The 18766-nt window shown below is 49.8% G+C and overlaps 1 pseudogene; it reads right to left on the bottom strand.

Annotated features, from left to right (window-relative positions):
- Positions 1-637: 637 nt before the first annotated feature.
- The window catches only part of LOC107119276, a 31908-nt pseudogene continuing 13779 nt past the window's right edge, over positions 638-18766 (bottom strand).

Here is an 18766-nt window from a genome sequence, read left to right as displayed (position 1 = left end):
CAAACAGCAGACACGGCCAAAGTGCCACTATATTTCAGTGCTTTTCATGTGTCTTCAGGGGCCAGCCACACTGTTCAGATTCATGGAAGAAAGGTCCACTGGTGGCCACTAGCCACGGCGGCTAAAAGGAACCTGTGTATTCAGAAACAGCAAGCCTCTGAACGCCGGTGCCAGGAGGCAACATCAGGGGCAGGCCTCCACCTCTGTGTCCTGTTTGTTGGCCCTCCATGGCAACTGGTGGGCCACTGTGTGAAGCAGGATGCTGGTCTAGATGAACCGCTGGTCCGATCCACCTGGGATCTTTTTTAGGTTCTCTTGTTTAATTGACCTCCCCCCTCTTTTGCAAACTTAGCTGCCCGTATTTGCTCTAACAAAATGGAGAATAGCAGAGGGGCGGGAGGAGAGAAATAATCAACCCTTTCCTATAGACTGATCACAGGCTTGCAAGCAGTGTTCCCTCTAAGCTGAGTTAGTGTGAGCTAGCTCACAGTTTCTTAGCCTCCTGCTCACACATTTTTGTATTGGCTCAGGGAGGAGGGCTCCAAAACTGATTTATGCAGCAGCCAAATGGCTCGCTCACAACTTAACGCCGGCAGCTCACCAAGTAGAATTTTTGCTCACAAGGCTCCACAGCTTAGAGGGAACATTGCTTGCAAGTTAAACTGATTCACTCCAATACACACTTGATGAATTCAGTTATTTGACTCGCACCCATTTAAACTGGGGCAGGGTGAATTTGCCCATCACTAGTTCTAGAATCGAGTGGGAAACCTGACTGTGGTCCCTCAACCCAGTGAAAGAATGATGTTCCACAGATGTCCAGATTAAGGTTCTCAACTCCGTTAAGTACAACTCCCAAAGATTTGGGGGCAGATCCTGGGGACAGAGCAGTTTAGGGAGAGGAGAGACCTCAGCAGAGATGTAACGTCATAGAATCCACCCTCCAAAGCAGCCATTTGCTCCAGAGGAACTGATCTCTGTAGTATGATCTCATAATTCCAGAAGAAGGCCTGGACCCACTTGGAGGATGGCAGCTCTAAGACCGGAAGTACACTTCCCTCCAGACCCTGAAGATAAAGTTACCATCAACGTGAATGTCCTGGAAGGTCTGAAGCTTTTTCAAGTTTTGTCCATGTATCCCCAAGCAGAAGGAAAGGATTCAGTCTCTGGAAGTTTCCACAGACACAAGAGATCATAGCTTGGAACAGCAAACTGGTTCACGGGCACTCGCTCTCCTCAGTTTCTCAGTCTCTTTGCAGAAGAGCTTCCGGACCAAAGGAGGGAGAGTGCAGACCCTTTTGACCCGGGTCAGGAAACCCCAACATGAACGTTGCACGGCGGAAGAGGAGAAGTAGAAGATGATGGGGTCCAAGCTTGCATTGAAGGTGCTAAGGAGCAAGGCCTCGTCCCTCCAATGTGGACTTTTCCACTGGATAAAACCGACAAAGTGGGAAATGTTGTAGGGGGAGAAGCAGATGATGAAGACAGCTAAAGTCGCCGCCACCAGCCCCACAGCGTGTTGCTTTTTGCTCCGGCAGATGTGGGGCGAAGAGGTCACGATCCTCATAAAGCCACAGTAGCAGAAGGAGGTGATCAGGGAGGGGACCAAGAAGAGGACGATGCCAAGTTCCAGCCGAGCAGGGAGGAGAAGTTGAAGCTGGCCGTCCGTGAAGTTGTCGTAACAGATGCTACCGCCACTCGGTATAGAACGGTTGGACTGATGGAACTCGGTGATGAACACAATGCTACAGTGGGAAAAAGAGCAGGCCCAGAGAACTAGACTGGCCACTGCTGCATAGGTTGAGCGGCGCCTCAGCTTGTACTGGATGGGATAGGCCACACCTAGGTAGCGCTCCACGCTCACTGCGGAGACTGGAGGAGATGGTGCTGAAGTAGAAGAGGCCACTGAGGGGACACAGAACAGAAGGAAGAGGCCAATAGCCAACACTGGTCTCTGCCACCTTGAAGAGCAAAAAGACCAGAAAGCAGAGATCAGAAAGAGTGAGGTTGAGGAGGAGGACACAGTTGGGTGTGGCCTTGGTCTTCAGCTTCTTGATGAGGGCCCACAGAGCCAGCAAATTGGTGGGAAAGCCAGTGATGATAGTGAGCAGATAGATGAAAAGGTAGAGACTCCGTTCTTCATTCTTGGGAGCCATGTTGGAGGTATTTCATCTGGAATAAAGGAGGCAGATTGTGAAGAAGGCATGAAGAAAAAATAAGGGGGAATCAATCAGGCCACTCCTCCAAAAAATTCTCCTAAAGTTCTCCTCCATAACTTTTGAGGGGGAAAAGATTTGCCTATTTTCGCCAGTGAATAAGGCTACTGCCCCAAAATTCTTCTCAAATTTCCTCCACAGGTTTTTGTTGTTGTTGTTGTTTTTTGGGGGGGGATACAGTACATTTTCACCAGCCATTTATCGACTACTATTATTTGGTAAAATATCACTATTTCACACCCAATCATATTTCCTTTCGGTCTCTGATCACTGACCTTTTAAAGAGTTGACGTGCCATCGTATTTCACATGAGATCGTCAGTTTCCTCAGATTTCCCACCGGACACCTGCCAAAATTAAAGCAGATGAGAGACGCCACATGATTCTGGATGTCACATTTAAAACTGGGAAACCCACATCGGAATGGCAGTCCTGGACCTCTGACACATCCCATGCTCCACCTGCAAAAGCCAACTCTTCAGCGATGCCCTTCCTCATTATCCTTCCTCACCCTACTACCCCTGCTATTATCGTTTGATTCTTTTCCTTTATTATGTGGAGACCCACTTGTAATCAGCCGGGGCTTGAAGGGTTGCCAAGAGCCGGCAACCTGATCGGAGCACGAAGCAGCAATGGGGAAATGGGCAGAGTAGACCTGAGCAAATGCAAAGACATCAATTTGTCCCATCTCAGAGCAAACATCTGGGCCAGACTGTCCCAGTCTCTGTCAAACAAACCACTGATGGTCATAAGTTTTCTATTGCCGATAACTGGGGAACAACTAACATCTGCCTACTTATCTCCCTCCTTTCACGTTGCTGTTCGGCAGGGATCTTTCTTACCTTGGCTTGTTCCAAGGTCTCCAGGCCCACTGCCTCTGAACACGGCAGTCCACTTAGCCATTTTGGAGCCATTCCTCCAGGGATTTGTCCAATTCAGGGTTGGTGACCATGGGGTGCCATGCAATGCTCCCTCTAAGCTGTGGCATCTTATGAGCAAAAATTCTATTTTGGGAGCCACTGGCTACTGGTTGTGAGAGAGCAATTTGGCTACTGCATAAATTCTTTTGCTCTGGAACCATCCTTCCTGAGCTGTAGGCTAAAAAACTGTGAGCTAGCTCACACTAACTCATCTTAGAGGGAACACTGGTGCCATGGTGCCCACCAACACCTTGCCTGGTGCCAAGTGTTTTTAGAAAGTGGGTGGGGCAAAGAGGAAGAATAAGAATTGGAATTTATACCCCACCCTTCACTCAGAGCGGCTTACAGTCTCCTTCCCTTTTTCTCCCCACCCCCATAACAGACACAATGTGAGGTAGGTGTGTTAGCCAAATTGCCTTAATCTTTTATCGATATGGGGGAAGTTATGATTATTAATTGGCAATAGGCAAATTAGGGAGCAAACACCAATGTATACAGAGGTCCCACCTTTTCCAGAAGTTACCAGTGATAGACATGGAGACTGGATTTAGTATAAAATGATGTCTTTTACTGAAGGAAACTTATCATTCAAACAATACACAAACGCACACGCTCTTATACAGATACTAGGAAATAAAGATAGGTAATAAGCACATTCGCATTAGCAGGGTATTCGTTGTTTGGGCAATAGTTACTTGTCCTCGTTGAGTGAACCGTTCCAACGGAAAATGGGAGGGGAGAATTAGATATAAGGACCGTGTCCTGAACCGGCAGAAACACGTGAGACTCTGGCTGCAGACCTAGAGTCAAAGATGGAGGGAGGGTGTTGGGATAGCAAGCTGGATGCAAGAGGGATAAAGCTTAGATAGGGGTCGTAGTAGAGAGAGAGCATGTGGACGGGTATCACCTTTTATAAGGTGGAATTGAAGGGGGCAGGCTGAACTGGCCACATCCTCTTGTCACACCTCCTGTTAGTCTATCCCTGAAAACATACTATTGGGTAGAAGGAAAAGGGGAGGGGAGCTAGGGAGTGGTCAATATTGAGAACTAATAACTTAGACTGGGGGCTGGCACCTGGATGAAGAGGAAATGAGTAATCGGGCTAGGGCTATTGTCTCTGGATGGTCCTATCCGGGTCGTTCATGGGTGAGCGATTAGTTGCCAAGCAACCGTGTGTAGATCCTCTTGGTTACATGCAGTTTTGCAGGTAGATGGGGGGGAGGGGGTTGCCTGCTTGTGTCAGAGGGAGCTCCTTATGACGTTTGGAGCTCTTTGTCCTTGTGCCTTGGCATGGCATGCCATGATGCAGGCTAGGGAACTGATCCATCTTACAACAGGTAAGAGGGCAGGTAACCTTGAAGAGCCACTGGAGCATCAACGCAAAGCAAGGTTTTTCTTCTCTCAGGTGTGCAAGTCTCAACTGGCATCAGATTGGGTCACCTTGCAGTACAGTCGCTTAAGCATACCTTTAGTCCATAAGAGCACATTAAGTGCCTTGGAAGGCAACAGGTGGGGTTGAGAGAGCTCTGAGATAACTGCTCTTGAGAGAACAGCTCTGAGAGAACTGTGACTGACCCAAGATCACACAGCTGGTTTCACGTGGAGGTAGGGCCTTTGCCCAGCAAGACTTCTGATTGGCTCTGTGGGTTGTTTTTTTAAATGTTGCTTTGGCAGCAGCTGCACCAACTACACAAGAAACTTCAGTGTGTGACTGAAGGTAACCCATGGAGACCATTTTGTGGCTGGCTCCAAGTGGCTGGCTCCACCTCCTGTGTTAGCCATTTTGTGGCTGGCTCCACCTCCCATGGCAGCCATTTTGTGGTTGCGTCCGCCACGCTGTGTCCGAATTCCAAAGGTGTATGCAAGCTAAAAAAGTTTGAGGTATAATCCTTAGCCATTAAAATTAGAGACCACATCTGGTGGCAGTGAATCCCCTAAGTTAATTATGTACGCCGTGAAGAAGTGTTTCCTTTTGTTTGCCCCAAATCGACTGCTGATCAGTTTCACTGGGCTCTAGTATTATCGATGTCATTTTCATCTTGCTCTTCCTCCAAAGAAATGGTGTACACGGTTCATCGTCCATCTTAGCCCCACAACAACAATGTAAGATTATGTTGGGGAGGCAAGGTCCCCCTTGTTGGGGACTGAATCCTTAGCCATTAAAATTAGAGACCACATCTGGTGGCAGTGAATCCCCTAAGTTAATTATGTACTCTGTGAAGGTTTCCTTTTGTTTGCCCCAAATTTACTGCTGATCAGTTTCACCGGGCTCTAGTATTATCAATTTCATTTTCATTTCGCTCTTCCTCCAAAGAAATGGTGTACACGGTTCGTCATCCATTTTACCCCAAAACAACAATGTAAGGTGGATTATGTTGGGGAGGCAAGGTCACCCTTGTTGGGGAGTGGGGATTGAAGGCATGAAGCTGCCTTGTACTGGATCAGACCACTGGCCCCGTCTCCTCTGACTAGCAATGGTCCCCCAGGGCCCCAGATGGAAGTCTCAGATGGAGATCACTTATAACCTGATCCTTCTAATCAGAGATGCCAGGGAACCTGGGACTTCTGCGTGAAAAGCAGATGCCCTACCACTGAGCCACAGACTCTTCCTCAAAGCCACAGACCTACAAATTCAAACCTGGCTCTCCCTAATCCTATTCCAACACTGTTAACCACTATACCACACTGGCTATCCATCCTTCATGGTCCACCATACCATATGTGAGAGTCACCACAGTTAGAGCATCAGATCTGGGAGGCCCAGGTTCGAATCCCCACCCTGCCATGGAATTCTGCCTGGTGACTTCGGGCCAGTCTCAGCCTGGCCTAACAGGGCTGTCGTGAAGATAAAATGGAGAAAGTGAGGATGCTGAGTGCCCAGGGGGGGAGAAAAGGGGGAGGGATATACATAAAGTAAATAAATAAAACTTCCTTTGTTTTACTACTCAGATGTGACTAGTAGTGTGATCTGAAAAGCCATCCAGTTCAAAGCTGGCCCAACAAAGTTGTGTTTTGTTTTAGACTGGCAAAGGGGTATCAAGAATTATTTAAACGCTCCCCCCATTCCCCAGTGCTATGCATCATTGGGACAGTTTCTTGTTTGTCCCCGGTGTCAATAAACTCATCCCAGGGTAGACTGCTTTGATCTACAGTTATCTCTCCCACGTTGGCAACATCCCCAGAAAAGGTCAAAGAGAGACCGTGGATTTACAAAGCCTTGCAGTGCAAGAATTGTGTGTGTTTGGATCAAAAGGCTGATGAATTGGCCCTGGACCAGTTGGCCAGCACTGGCCATCGTGACGCAGTTCGCAGGACGCTCTGGACACCCGCACATCTGGCAGGCAGCCAGTTCCGAAACTGCAAGAATTACTCCCCAGAGACAAAAAATCAATCGTCACCAGTATATGGAACTAGTCTAATTGAAATAAAGGAGCATAGTGATCACATGTAAATGAACTTGAATATTCTTGGTATGCTTAAGAATATTCATGTTCATTTACATGTGATTGCTTATGATCCTTTATTTCAATTAGACTGCAGTTTCCTGTATTGGTGACTATTGATTTTTATTTTTTGTCTCTAGGGAGTAATTCTTGTATTTTGTCTGTGATTCCGCCTTGAGAGATACCAGTTTGGTGTAGTGGTTAGGAGCACAGACTCTAATCTGGGAGAACCGGGTTTGATTCCCCACTCCTCCACAGGCAGCTGCAAGTGTGACCTTGGGTCAGTCACAAGTTCTTTCAAAACTGTTCTCTCAAGGGCAGTTCTCGAGAGAGCTCTCTCAGTCCCACCTACCTCACAGGGTGTCTGTTGTGGGGAAGGGAAAGGGATTGTAAACCGCTCTGAGACTCCTTCAGGTAGTGAAGGGCAGGATATAAATCCAATCTCTTCTCCTTCTCCTTCGTTCCCTGTTTGTTTAACTATTAGTTCTTAAACTGCAGCAGGATCGGGTCCAGGGGGGGAAGGAAAATACAACATTCACCCACTAGTAGAGAGCCAGTGTTGCAAACCCCGCGGAAGATGCTAACCCACATGACTATCCCAGCTAACCGCATATATTGCCCAAAATGAAGAAAACTACCAAGCTGCGGTGGCTCAAGTGGTTAAGACTCTGAACTGCAGGCTGTGGAAGGTCAGTAGTTCAGCAGTTCGAGACCCGGATGCCGCATGACGGAGTGAGCTCCCGTCTCTGGTCCCAGCTCCTGCCAACCTAGCAGTTCGAAAGCAAGAAATTGCAAGTAGATAAATAAGTACCACTTCGGTGGGAAGGTAACAACGTTCCGTGCACCTTGGTGTTTAGTCATGTCGGCCACATGACCACGGGAACGTCTTCGGACAGCGCTGGCTCTTCGGCTTTGAAAGGGAGATGAGTACCGCAACCCTAGAGTCGGATTCGACTGGCTTTCGAGCAAGGGAAACCTTTACCTTTACTACCAAGCTTACCCAGAGCCCTAGTAAGTTGACCAGAGGTGATGCTTTCTCATCATAGGCCACGGACTAAAGCTTAGACCAGGGGTCCCCGACACGGCACCTGCCAACACCTTATCTGGTGCCCACTGAGTGTTTTCAGGACATAGGTGTGGCAAGGTAGGGATTCGGCCCCGCAAGGCTTCTGATAAACTACTGGAGATTTGATCATCTGTGCAGATGCCATCACAGCATGAGAATCTGCACTGTGTTACTGAAGGTAAGTTGTGGCAATAATGTTGTGTCTGGCTCCGCCTCTTGTGGCCGCCATTTTGTGGCAGCCACGCAGTGCCAGAATTCCAAAGGTGCCCGCAGGCTCAGAATGGCCGGGGACCCCGGCTTAGACTAAAAAGAGTGGGTTTTAGAAGTCCCTGGGTCACCTGCCAGACTGCCGACTCAGAATTACTTCATTCCAGTATATAGGACAGATGGACTCTCGTTCTAGCTGTATCTGAAGAAGTGAGCGGTGACTCACAAAAGCTCATACCCTGCCAGTCTTTAAGGTGCTACTGGACTCTTGCTCTTTTCATTCAGCCTGCAGTTCCCCATTCTGACCACTGACTCTGGTGGTGCTGAGGAGCAGAAAACAGCTGGCTTCAACCTAAGAGACACCCTAGATCAGGGGTGTCAAACATAAGGCCCGGGGGCCGGAATCGGCCCATCCAGGGCTTTTATGCGGTCCACAAGCAACTGGTGCAAAGGAGGGAGTACTGGGGGGGAGTAGGCACAGCCACTCCATTGTGGCTTCAGCATGGCAAAACAACCTCGTCTGCAGCAGTCAAGCATCATGGGAACATCTGCCCATTGCTGCACTGCTGGCTCTCCAGTCCATCTATGTGGGTTTTCCTCTGCACCCCCCTCCCAGCCCATGGAGCCTTGCGGTGAGGCTACACCACTCAGAGCTTACAGGACTACTGTCCTTTATACAGTTTCTATCTCCGGTATCTGACAATATGTTATATGGCGCACATGGCCCAGCCTGACAAAGTGACATTTATGTCAGATCCAGCCCTCGTAACAAATGAGTTTGACACCCCTGCCCTAGATTGAGTAATGCAATCAGAATTGGGGGGGGGGGATGTCCATTCTTTGCAGAGACCAGTAGGAGATCAACAGTCCTTTGAGATAGCAGATGGGAGATAGGGGAATGAAAGGGAGGGGGATATCCCACGACTCTGATACTCTGGCCAGGAGCCTGCATGGAGGGCAGAGAAGTCAGAATGAGAGAAAGCTGTTTGCCTTGGAAACAGGAGCTTTCCGTCTCACCAATTTGCTATTCGCTGTATTTCTTTACCCACCGCCGTTTACACAGTGAACGCTTGCGATCGCTGCGCTCCAGTAAGCGAAAGGAAACCGCATCCAGTATAAATGCACAGGATTCCTGACCTGCTTCTCCCAAGAGGCATTTAGGTCCGAGCAAAAACAAGCTGTAGCCTTGGGGGGGCTCCTTCTCCTTAAGAGATACCACCCACTCCTTGATCCCTTTAACCGGAGATTCCAGGAATCAAACCTGGGACTTCCTGCATTCAAAGCTGATTTATTTCTTTAAATTTTTATCCCGCCCTCCCGGCTCAGGGCGGCTTACAGCGGATAAGATTCAACGGTACATATAAACACGACAACAATGTATATAAATACAATATTAAAATACAATACTAAACCCACATATAATAATAAAGTGCTAGATATTGTAACGTCAGCTCCATTCAGCTTCAGATCCCATGGGGAAATGCTTCAGATGTCATAGGGGGGATTGGCTTGGGCAGTAATTACAGGGTTCAGTGGATCCGGGCTCTTCCACCATAAGGTGTCAATTGTTATCACTGATAGCAATGGTGGTCATGATGGTAGTGGTAGTGGTGGTGGCTCCAAAGGTCTGGTGGAAGAGCTCCGTTTTATAGGCCCTGCGGAACTGTAAAGGTCTCGCAGGGCCCTGATCTCCTCTGGGAGCTCAATCCACCAGAGTGGAGCCGCACTCGCATCTGTGACTCAGCGGCAGACCCTAGGTCCCAGGTTCAACGCCTGGCATCTCCAGTTGACAGGACCAAGCGGTAGGCGATGTGAAAGAGCTCTGCTTGAGACCCTGGAGAGCCACTGCCAGTCTGAGTGGACGGTATTGACTTTGATGAACGAGTGGTCTGATTCTATCAATCAATCAATCAATCACACCTTTATTGGCATACCAAATTAAAACTAACAGGCAAGGAAATACAAAAGTCGTACACACTTAATGATACATTCCCTCCTCTCAGCAGCCAAAAAACCAGAAATTTGGCCACCATTTCCATAATCACTAAGGAGCAAGGAGAGAGTAGGTAAGATATCTTCCATTCATCAGGGTGATTTCCTAGGTTTCTCCACAAAGGCTCGAGATATAATGATCGAACATCAGGACAGAAGTCACAGTGCAGAAGGATATGCTCCGATGGTCTGTTTCGATATCAGGCACAGGGGTCATTTGGGGGGGGACGCGGGGGGACGCGGGGGGACGCCATCCCCCCGGGTGAGGTGCGGGAGGGCGGGGCCTGGAGCTCCCTACTGGTGCCCGCTGGAGGTCGCCGCCGGCTGTGGGAAGGACACACTTCCGGTGATGTCAGGGGGTGTGGCATATGCTAATGAGTTATGCTAATGAGTCCCCCTAGCTCTTTTTCTACGAAATGACCCCTGATCAGGCAGCTTCATGCATTCCTCCCCGACGACTCCAATTGTTCATTATTTCGCTCGACTTTCAGAGACAAGTCTTCCCATTTAAGCGAATGTGTAATCAGCACACAGTGGCATATGTTCAGGGTAAGGTGTGCATAAAGGGTACCGAGCGATCCTTATCTTTTCCGTGTTCATTAAGAGAGGTAATTTAGATAGTCAATTTCTTTAGTCATACAAGCCCATCAGGAAATTATTTGATTCCAACAACACCTCTTTGCACGGACGGTTCCCCTTTATTCCCCACTTTCTTTTGCATACAGTTTTAGTTCCTCTTCCTTGAGCGTTCAGTTCCGCAAAAGGAGAGCCCCTACTGGTACCGCTCTGTAAAGTCGACTTTGATCAAGGCAAAGGACTTGGATAAGGACCAGTTTACAGCACCTGATTTATGGGCAAGGGCAAGGAAATCCCCCTCCCCTTTTCTGAGATAACAGGGCCCATTTTTACAGCTGCCCTGCTTGGAGACAATGGGGCGAATTATAGGCTCCCTTATTAAGACAGTAATGAAATGCCTGCCATAGATCTTGCTGGGAGATAAGAGCAGCTGGCGAAAGCAAAACTCCCCAAACAGAGCGGAGCAAAGCTCAAGCTGGGTGCCACCCCAGGCACGGAGGCTGATAAGATGGGAAATCCCCTTGGCACTAGGCCGGGTGCATCTGTAGGTCTTGGACGCGGGGCACCCACTTGTCCCTCGCTGGCTGTCCCTTTCTCTCCCCAACTGGCTACGCTACAGGAGGCAAAATGTGTCTTCCAGAGGAGCCTTGAGAGCCAGTTTGGTGAAGCGGTTAAGAGAGGCAGACTCTAATCTGGAGAACTGGGTTTGATTCCCCACTCCTCCACATGCAGCTGGCTGGGTGACCTTGGGTCAGTCACAGTTCTCTCAGAGCTGTTGCCTCAAGAGCAGTTCTCTCTCAGCCACACCTACCTACAGGGTGTCTGTTGCGGAGAGAGGAAGGGTAAGGAGATTGTAAGCCGCTCTGACACTCCTTCAGGCAGTAAACGGCGGGGTATAAATCCAACTCTTCTCCTCCTCCTGAGTCAGGACCCTGAGTCAGTCACGGTCAGTCCTGTCTAGTAGAGTCTCAGGTGGAGGGCTTTCCCATCACCTTCCTACCTGATCCTTTAAACCAGGGGTCGTTTTGTAGAAAAAGAGCTAGGGGAACTCATTAGCATAACTCATTAGCATATGCCACACCTCGACATCACCGGAAGTGTGTCATAAGACCACACACCCCGCCCCCAACAGTCCCGGCCGCCGGCGGCGGCCTTGCAGCTCCACTGCCGAGCCCCATGAGGGGCCTGGCGGTGGACCTGCAAGGCCGGCGGGAGTGCAAGGAAGCCCCGCGAAGGCCCTCCCTGGCCCCAGGCAGGCAGGGGTGGGGAGAGGCAGGGAGGAAGCAACTTACCCTCCCTCTTCTCCTGCCTCCTCCTGGCTGAATGAGGGCCCGAAGCGGGGCGGCCGGAAGCAGGGGGCGGGGCTTCGTCATGTGCCCCGCCCTCCGTACCTCACCCGGGGGAACTGCAATCCCCCGCGATCCCCCCCGAAATGACCTCTGAGAACTGGGTTTGATTCCCCACTCCTCCACATGCAGCCGGCTGGGTGACCTTGAGTCAGTCACAGTTCTCTCAGAGCTGTTGCCTCAAGAGCAGTTCTCTCTCAGCCCCACCTACCTCACAGGGTGTCTGTTGCGGGGAGCGGAAGGGGAAGGAGATTGTAAGCCGCTCTGACATTCCTTCAGGTAGTAAAGGGCGGGGTATAAATCCAACTCTTCTCCTTCTCCTCCTGAGTCAGGACCCTGAGTTGGTCATGGTCAGTCCTGTCTAGTAGAGTCTCAGGTGGAGGGCTTTCCCATCGCCTTCCTACCTGATCCTTTAAACTAGAGATGGCCGGGACTGAACCCGGGACCTTTCGCAGGCAGAGTTCTACTCCAGAGCCACAGTCCCGACACTGCATGCAAACATGTCAAGCTACTTTCTCTGGAGTCAGGTTAAGATCAGGATTGTCTATTCTGGCTGGCAGTCGCTGTCCAGAGTCTCAGGCAGTGATCCTTCACATCACCCGCTACCTGATCTTGTTCACTGGAGATGCTGGGGACTGAACTCAGGACCCTCTGCATGCAAAGCAGTTGCCCTACCACTGAGCCACAGCCTCTCCCCTTAACAAGAATAGTTGAATCTGCCTTATCCCAGCTCATACCCTTGGTCTAGCAAGGTGGTTAATGTTTGCTCTCACTGGAAAACCAATAAATAACAACTGTGCACTGAACAAACCCTGCACAAGAGCTATTAAAAAGAGACTTCAACACAATAAGTAATGCAATACATGTTATCCATCATAGGAAAATACACAAGTCCGTAATATCCCAAAGGGAAAGAACAAAGTCCAGAATAACAATCTCTCAAAACAATCAAGTCTGGAATAGATGTCCACAATGAAGTCTGGAATAGATGTCCAACACTTTTCCTAGGTATTGATTAGTGTTTCGGACTTCAGGTCTTAATAGCTCTTTTTAATAGCTCTTGTGCGGGTTTTTTCAGTGCACAGTTGTTATTTATTGGTTTTCCTTGGTCACTGTTTACTGTGGACTGTATTATTGTGGTAGTTGTTGCTCTCACTGGAAGCCATCTCTCCAGGGTCTCCAGTAGAGATCCTTCACTTCACCAACCATCTGACCTTGTTAACTGGAGATGCTGGGGATTGAACCCAGGCTCTACCACTGAGCTAAGCTCCTTCCCTCTGGACCTTCCTCATTTCTTTTAACCCCACTGGTACAGTTAGCTCTAGGAGGAACTGCCAGGGGCCAGGGGCCTCTGGGCCACAGGCTCTACCACTGAGCTAAGCTCCTTCCTCTGGACCTTCCTCATTTATTTTAACCCCACCAGTACAGTTGGCTCTAGTAGGAACTGCCATGGGCCAGGGGCCTCTGGGCCGATCAGGAGGAGCTCCTGGAAGACGCAACAGAGCACAATCCATCCTCTGCCATTGGAAATCAGCCCCGTGTCTTCAGTGTGTATGGGGGGAACATTTTACCAGTCGGTTCACCAAGCTCCAGGTGTGACCCAGAGTTCTCCCAGAACTACAACCAGACTCCAGACGACAGAAATCAGCTCCCCGGGAAGAAATTGAAGTTTTGGAGGACGGACTTTATGGGATCACATCCCCGCTGAGCTCCCTCCGTAGGCACAGCCCCCCAAATCTCTAGTAGTTCCCAAAGTGGGAGTTGGCAACTCTGTCTTCTGGACTCTGGGCCTCAGCAGGTGCCTGACAATGCAATGAATCCCTTGATGCCACCCCTCCTCAGCATAGGGGTGCAGGGCCCCCACTGCCCACATCTGCACCGACCTTGCCCCTGTCTCTCCATTCTGTCTCTCTCTTTGGTCCACAAGCTGCTCATCTTGCCAAGGGCCCAGTGGACCATCTAGAAACTGTTGAAGTGAGTTACTCAGCATGTCCGGACACTGGGGGCGCTACAGAACTTTATCTGTGTATAGGTATTATCTTCTTGAACGGGATACCTCCCTTTGGCTGCGGTCCCACACACTTTCGATCCACTCTCAGTGTACTTTCCCACTGAATTTAACTTTGGGCGCTTTCGCCCATGCTAAACACTGCGGTTTCAATCCACTTGTGAGTGGATGTTGCCAGTTCACACAGCAAAACCCAGTTGGAAAGTGGATTGAAAGTGGATTATTTAGCATGCGTGACTGCAGCCACAGTCTTAACCTGGGAGCTGCCGTCTGACCTCTCCTCTCTCCCTTTGTCCTCTCCCTCTTACACATGGCCTTCCATAGAGACACGTCTCTGAAGGTCTCTCCTGTAAATACAATGCCCTCATCAGGCCTGTAGCTACAGTGGGGCATCTCGGGGCCCGGCCCCCCAATTTACTACTAAGGCCCCCCTCGACTTCCAAATTTTTATTTGTGATGCTCCCTTGGGAGGTTGTGGGGGTGTCTTTGTGGGGTGCCCCCAACTTATTTAAAGGCCCCCCAAATTAAAAAAATCCTGGCTACAGGCCTGGCCCTCATACTCCCACATACATGATGCCAGACAAGCTGCCTATTTGTGATACTCATGAGACTTCTCTCTCTTCTTTCAACTGCAACCTGAATGTGAACTGTATCGAATAAATGTAAGTTTACCTTTTTTGCAAGATACTTCTTGGGAGAGGTATTTCCTGCGCTCAGGATCACGCTTCTGTGCCTGCCTGGGCAAAACTCTAGAACAAATTTAGAGTCCAGGGGCACCTTTAAGACCAACAAAGGTTTATTCAAGGTATGAGCTTTCATGTGCTCGCACACTTTTTCAAATACAGCGGAATGGGAGGTAAGGTTCAAACAAAGTTTGAACTCTAAATTTGTTCTACTGCTTCAGACCAACAGGGCTGACTTCCCTGGGCAAAACTCTGTCCTGGTAACCAAATACCTCAACAGAAACCGCTAGATGGACTTCCCAACATGCACAACTCGCACAATTGCCGGCAAAAGGCTAAATGCTTCCTCCTCTCCCCTTTCCATTGGTGGCCCAATTGCTGGCTGGGGGCTGAAATGGTCACCGCAGGCTTCTTGAGAGCACCAATTGGCCACCCACAGCCTCACTTGCAGGCTTGGCTTCCCGGCCAAGCCACCTCCCTGGAAGCATCACCATCCTGTTCTAAAGGAAATGCCCCCCATTTCTGGTTAGTAAATAGCAGGAGACCAACAGAGCAAGCAACTGATAGAAGGAGGAGGAGGAGAGTGATAAGATTTTGCCTGATAAGATGGCAAATTGCTCACTCTGGCAATTGACCTGCGTTCCCATTGCCCGGAGAGAGGAAATTGCTGTGGATCTAACTCTGTGGCCTTTGTCCCCAATAAGGGGAATATTATGTTTTGCGAAGGGCTCAGCTGTGTGCAGTTGGGTTGATTCATTTCTGGAATGGCATTTGGAGGCTCCGAGTCTGATGCAACTTATCAGACACAACAGTTATATTTCGATTTCCACCAAGGTGGTTTTTTTAAAAGGACCAAAGGGGACTTTTGGCCCACTAGACTTTCCTCCTCTTGCAGAGGTGCGAACCAAACCGGGACGTAATTCAAAGCAGGGCTCACCAGGATTTAGTTCCAAAATTTCTGTTTATCGTCACAGCTCCAGGATTTGATAAACGAGGTAAAAGTGCCTCCGAGTATGTACAGAGTGATGCCCCCTTAGCACTGTCTGGGCAGGAAAAAATATTAGCTATAGATTTATGTATTTACTTCATTTATATCCCACTTTTTACCCCATTAGGGACCCACAGTGGCTTATTACATTCTTCCCTTTTCCATAAGCTCATGAGGTGATAGAACTGTCTGTGGACTGTAACACTTCCAGGTTGAAAGTGGGGAGTTACATATATGAATGTTCTCCCATTACAATCACAACAACTACTGTCCTACCTAACTAGCATGTCAGGGTGTCGTGTTAGAGTCTAGAATAGTCTGAGGCAGTACAGTCCTAGCATAGAACACTCAATGAGATAGTTGCTCAGAGCACCTCTGAAAAACCGAAGCTACCCCAAGGGGAACCAGATAATGGCTGTCGGCCTCCAGGTGCAGCCTGGAGTTCTCCCACAATAGCAACAGAGTACAGAGATTAGCTACCTTTATGGTTGCCAGCTCCCGTTAGGAAATACCTGGAGATTTCGAGGGGGTTATAATGGGGGTATAATGCCATAAAGTCTGCCTTCCAAAGCAGCCATTTTCTCCAGGTGAACTGATCCCTGCCGCCTGGAGATCAGTTATAATCCCAGGAGATCTCCAGCCACCACCTGGAGGTTGGCAACCCTAGCTACACTGGAGGAATGGCCACTTTAGAGACCAGACTCGATATGCCCTGCTGAGGCCCCTCCCTTCCTCAAACTCTGCCTTCCCGAAGCATCACCCCAGAAATTTCCCAAGCTGAAGTTGGCCACACTAGAGCCAGAATTCTGGGCCAGGTCCACAGTCTCCGATATATACAGCCTCTTCCCTTTGTTTGTTTGTTTTCCCCTGACCACTGGTAGCGTCTTGATACTGATTGGAGGATGCAGTTCAGCAATGAGGTCAGAAGAGTTTATGTCTATAAACCCTTGGGAGATATTTTGTTCCGTTCTACGCCGGTCTCTTTGGAGCCAGCCCGGTCTCCAAGAGACAGCACCACCAGAGGGGAAACATGATGCCAACAATATCTCATACCTAAACAGCCACTGACAGAGAGCACAAATCTTGTCATAAATTCTGATATATTAAGCGGTGGTTGAAGGAAACAGTATGGAGACTTGGGGTGGAACAGAAGGGTCACTGTCTCATGGACTCCATGGTCGAGTATAGACTTCTGTCTCTGCATTTTCATTCCACTCGCCTTCTAATGTGTATGTGGATCTATCGTTCCCCCCATATTGCTGCTACAACAACACAGCTAGGCAAATCTGGGGCTCTCGGCATTTCCATTTAATGCTACAGCATTGTGTCAATGGCATAATGGCACTACCAGGCTTGCCCTGGTAATGACACCACACCATCAACATCATGGTGCCCCCCATGTTCCCATTCCCCAGTCTCCCACCAGCTGGCAATTGTAGGCAAGACACCATGTTCTTATGCCATGGTGGCTAAAGGGAACCTCCACGTTCAAAGGCAGTAAACCTCTGAACCCCGGTCCCAAGATGCAACATCAGGGGAAGGCCTTGGCCTCTCTGCCCTGTTGTTGGACCTCCAGAGGAACTGGTTGGCCATTCTGTGAGACAGGAAGTGTCAGCTAGCTGCCATATCTGTGTAGTCTACCCTTCCCTGTTCCCGCCTTGCTTGCAGCTCACTAGCTTGCCGTAAACATGCCAGGGAGACCGTGGGAGCTAGACGCCGTTATCAGTCTGGCCTTGGGGTGGCCCCTCCATCCATAGAAGCTGGCACGCCGGGGTTTGGCATCGTTACAGGCACCCCCATTCCCATCGTGGTGGATGGGAGCATCACCGGCGCCCCCGTGGTAGTTGGAGTAGGGGTCGCCATTGTGATCGATGTAGGTGCCGCCGTTGTGATCGGGGTAGCGCCCCCTGTCCCACCGGGACTGCTCATCTCGTTCTCAAGAGACTCGGCTTGATGGAGAAAAGAAAGAAGGATTCCTAACAATTTCTGTCAGGTTCCACAGCCCGGCGATGCTGAGGTGGCGGCGGTTGCGGGACCGACAGGCCAGGCCCCGGGGTCAGCACTGGAGGGGGACGCTGTGGCGGAACCAGAGGGGCAGCCAGTTGGGTTTGCACTGCTCGGGACATTATCCCCGGAAGGTTATGGAGTAATTGTCCCATTTCACGCATAATAGTGCGACAGTCCAGTTCCAACACATCCAATCTCCCATCCACGTCCAACCCTGGACTTACCGACGATCTCTGTGGGAATGGGATGGGTGGACTTGGGGTCATTCCAAAGCTCCCGGAGCTAGGCCAGGTCCTGCTGTAAGTGGTGCAGAGCAGCAGGACCCCACAACGGAAGCGCCAGAAGTGGTGAGCAACTACCCACCCCTCTTTTTCGTGACTGACTTTGATAAATCCCACGCTGGGCACACACATCAGGGTCCGGGGCCTCATCGACTCAGGGTGCAGGTGAGATTTAATTAACCCCTCCCTGGTCGCTGCCTTGGATGCGGATGTGGTCAAGTTGACCGAGCCCTTAGTATTTACCCAAATAGATGGATCCCCGATGAAAGAACCCTGTAAATACGAGACTGTACCGTTACGCATGGGGGCAGGAGATCATTGGGAGGAAAGAACCTTTATTGTGGCCCGAGGGGCTAGATTCCTTTTTGTACTGGGAAACCCATGGCTCCATGGGCACGATCTGTATATTTTGTGGGGGGACAGAGTGGTAAAGTTCATCTCCCCCAGATGGCAAAGCCACCTCTGGAACCCGAAGTGGGGGGTGACGCCTGTCAGTGACCAGGTTCGGGCGTGCTTAGCTGCTGAGGAACTAAAACAAATCCCTCAGGAATATAGGGATCTGGCTCAAGTGTTTGGCGAAGCCGAAGCTGATGAGCTGCCCCCCGTTGCAATTCTGACTGTGCCATTGAGCTGCTGCCGGGGCACAAAATGCCAAAAGGGAAAATCTATGCCATGAGCCCAGGGGAGAAAGTGGAGTTGTGGAAGTTTATTGTCAAAAACCTTGCGCGAGGTTTCATCCGCCCTGCTTCCTCCCCGTACGCAGCTCCTGTTCTCTTCCGAAAAAAGAAGGATGGGGGTTTGCGTCTGTGCACTGACTATAGGGGTTTGAATGCTGTCTCCTCTACAAATGCAAACCCAATGCCATTGATCAAAGATCTCCTCACTGAAGTGGCTAAAGGGAAAATCTTTTCCAAACTGGATTTGTGCGACGCTTACTTTCGGGTGCGCATAAGAGAGGGGGACGAGTATAAGACCGCTTTCAATACTCCTTTGGGGCAGTTCGAATATCTGGTGATGCCTTTCGGTCTTCAGGG

Source organism: Gekko japonicus, unplaced genomic scaffold, assembly GCF_001447785.1.
Source record: "Gekko japonicus isolate JY-2015 unplaced genomic scaffold, Gekko_japonicus_V1.1 scaffold3816, whole genome shotgun sequence".
Classification (NCBI taxonomy): Eukaryota; Metazoa; Chordata; class Lepidosauria; order Squamata; family Gekkonidae; genus Gekko; species Gekko japonicus.
Note: the sequence above shows the minus strand (reverse complement) of the source record. Positions and strands in the feature narration are given on the sequence as shown.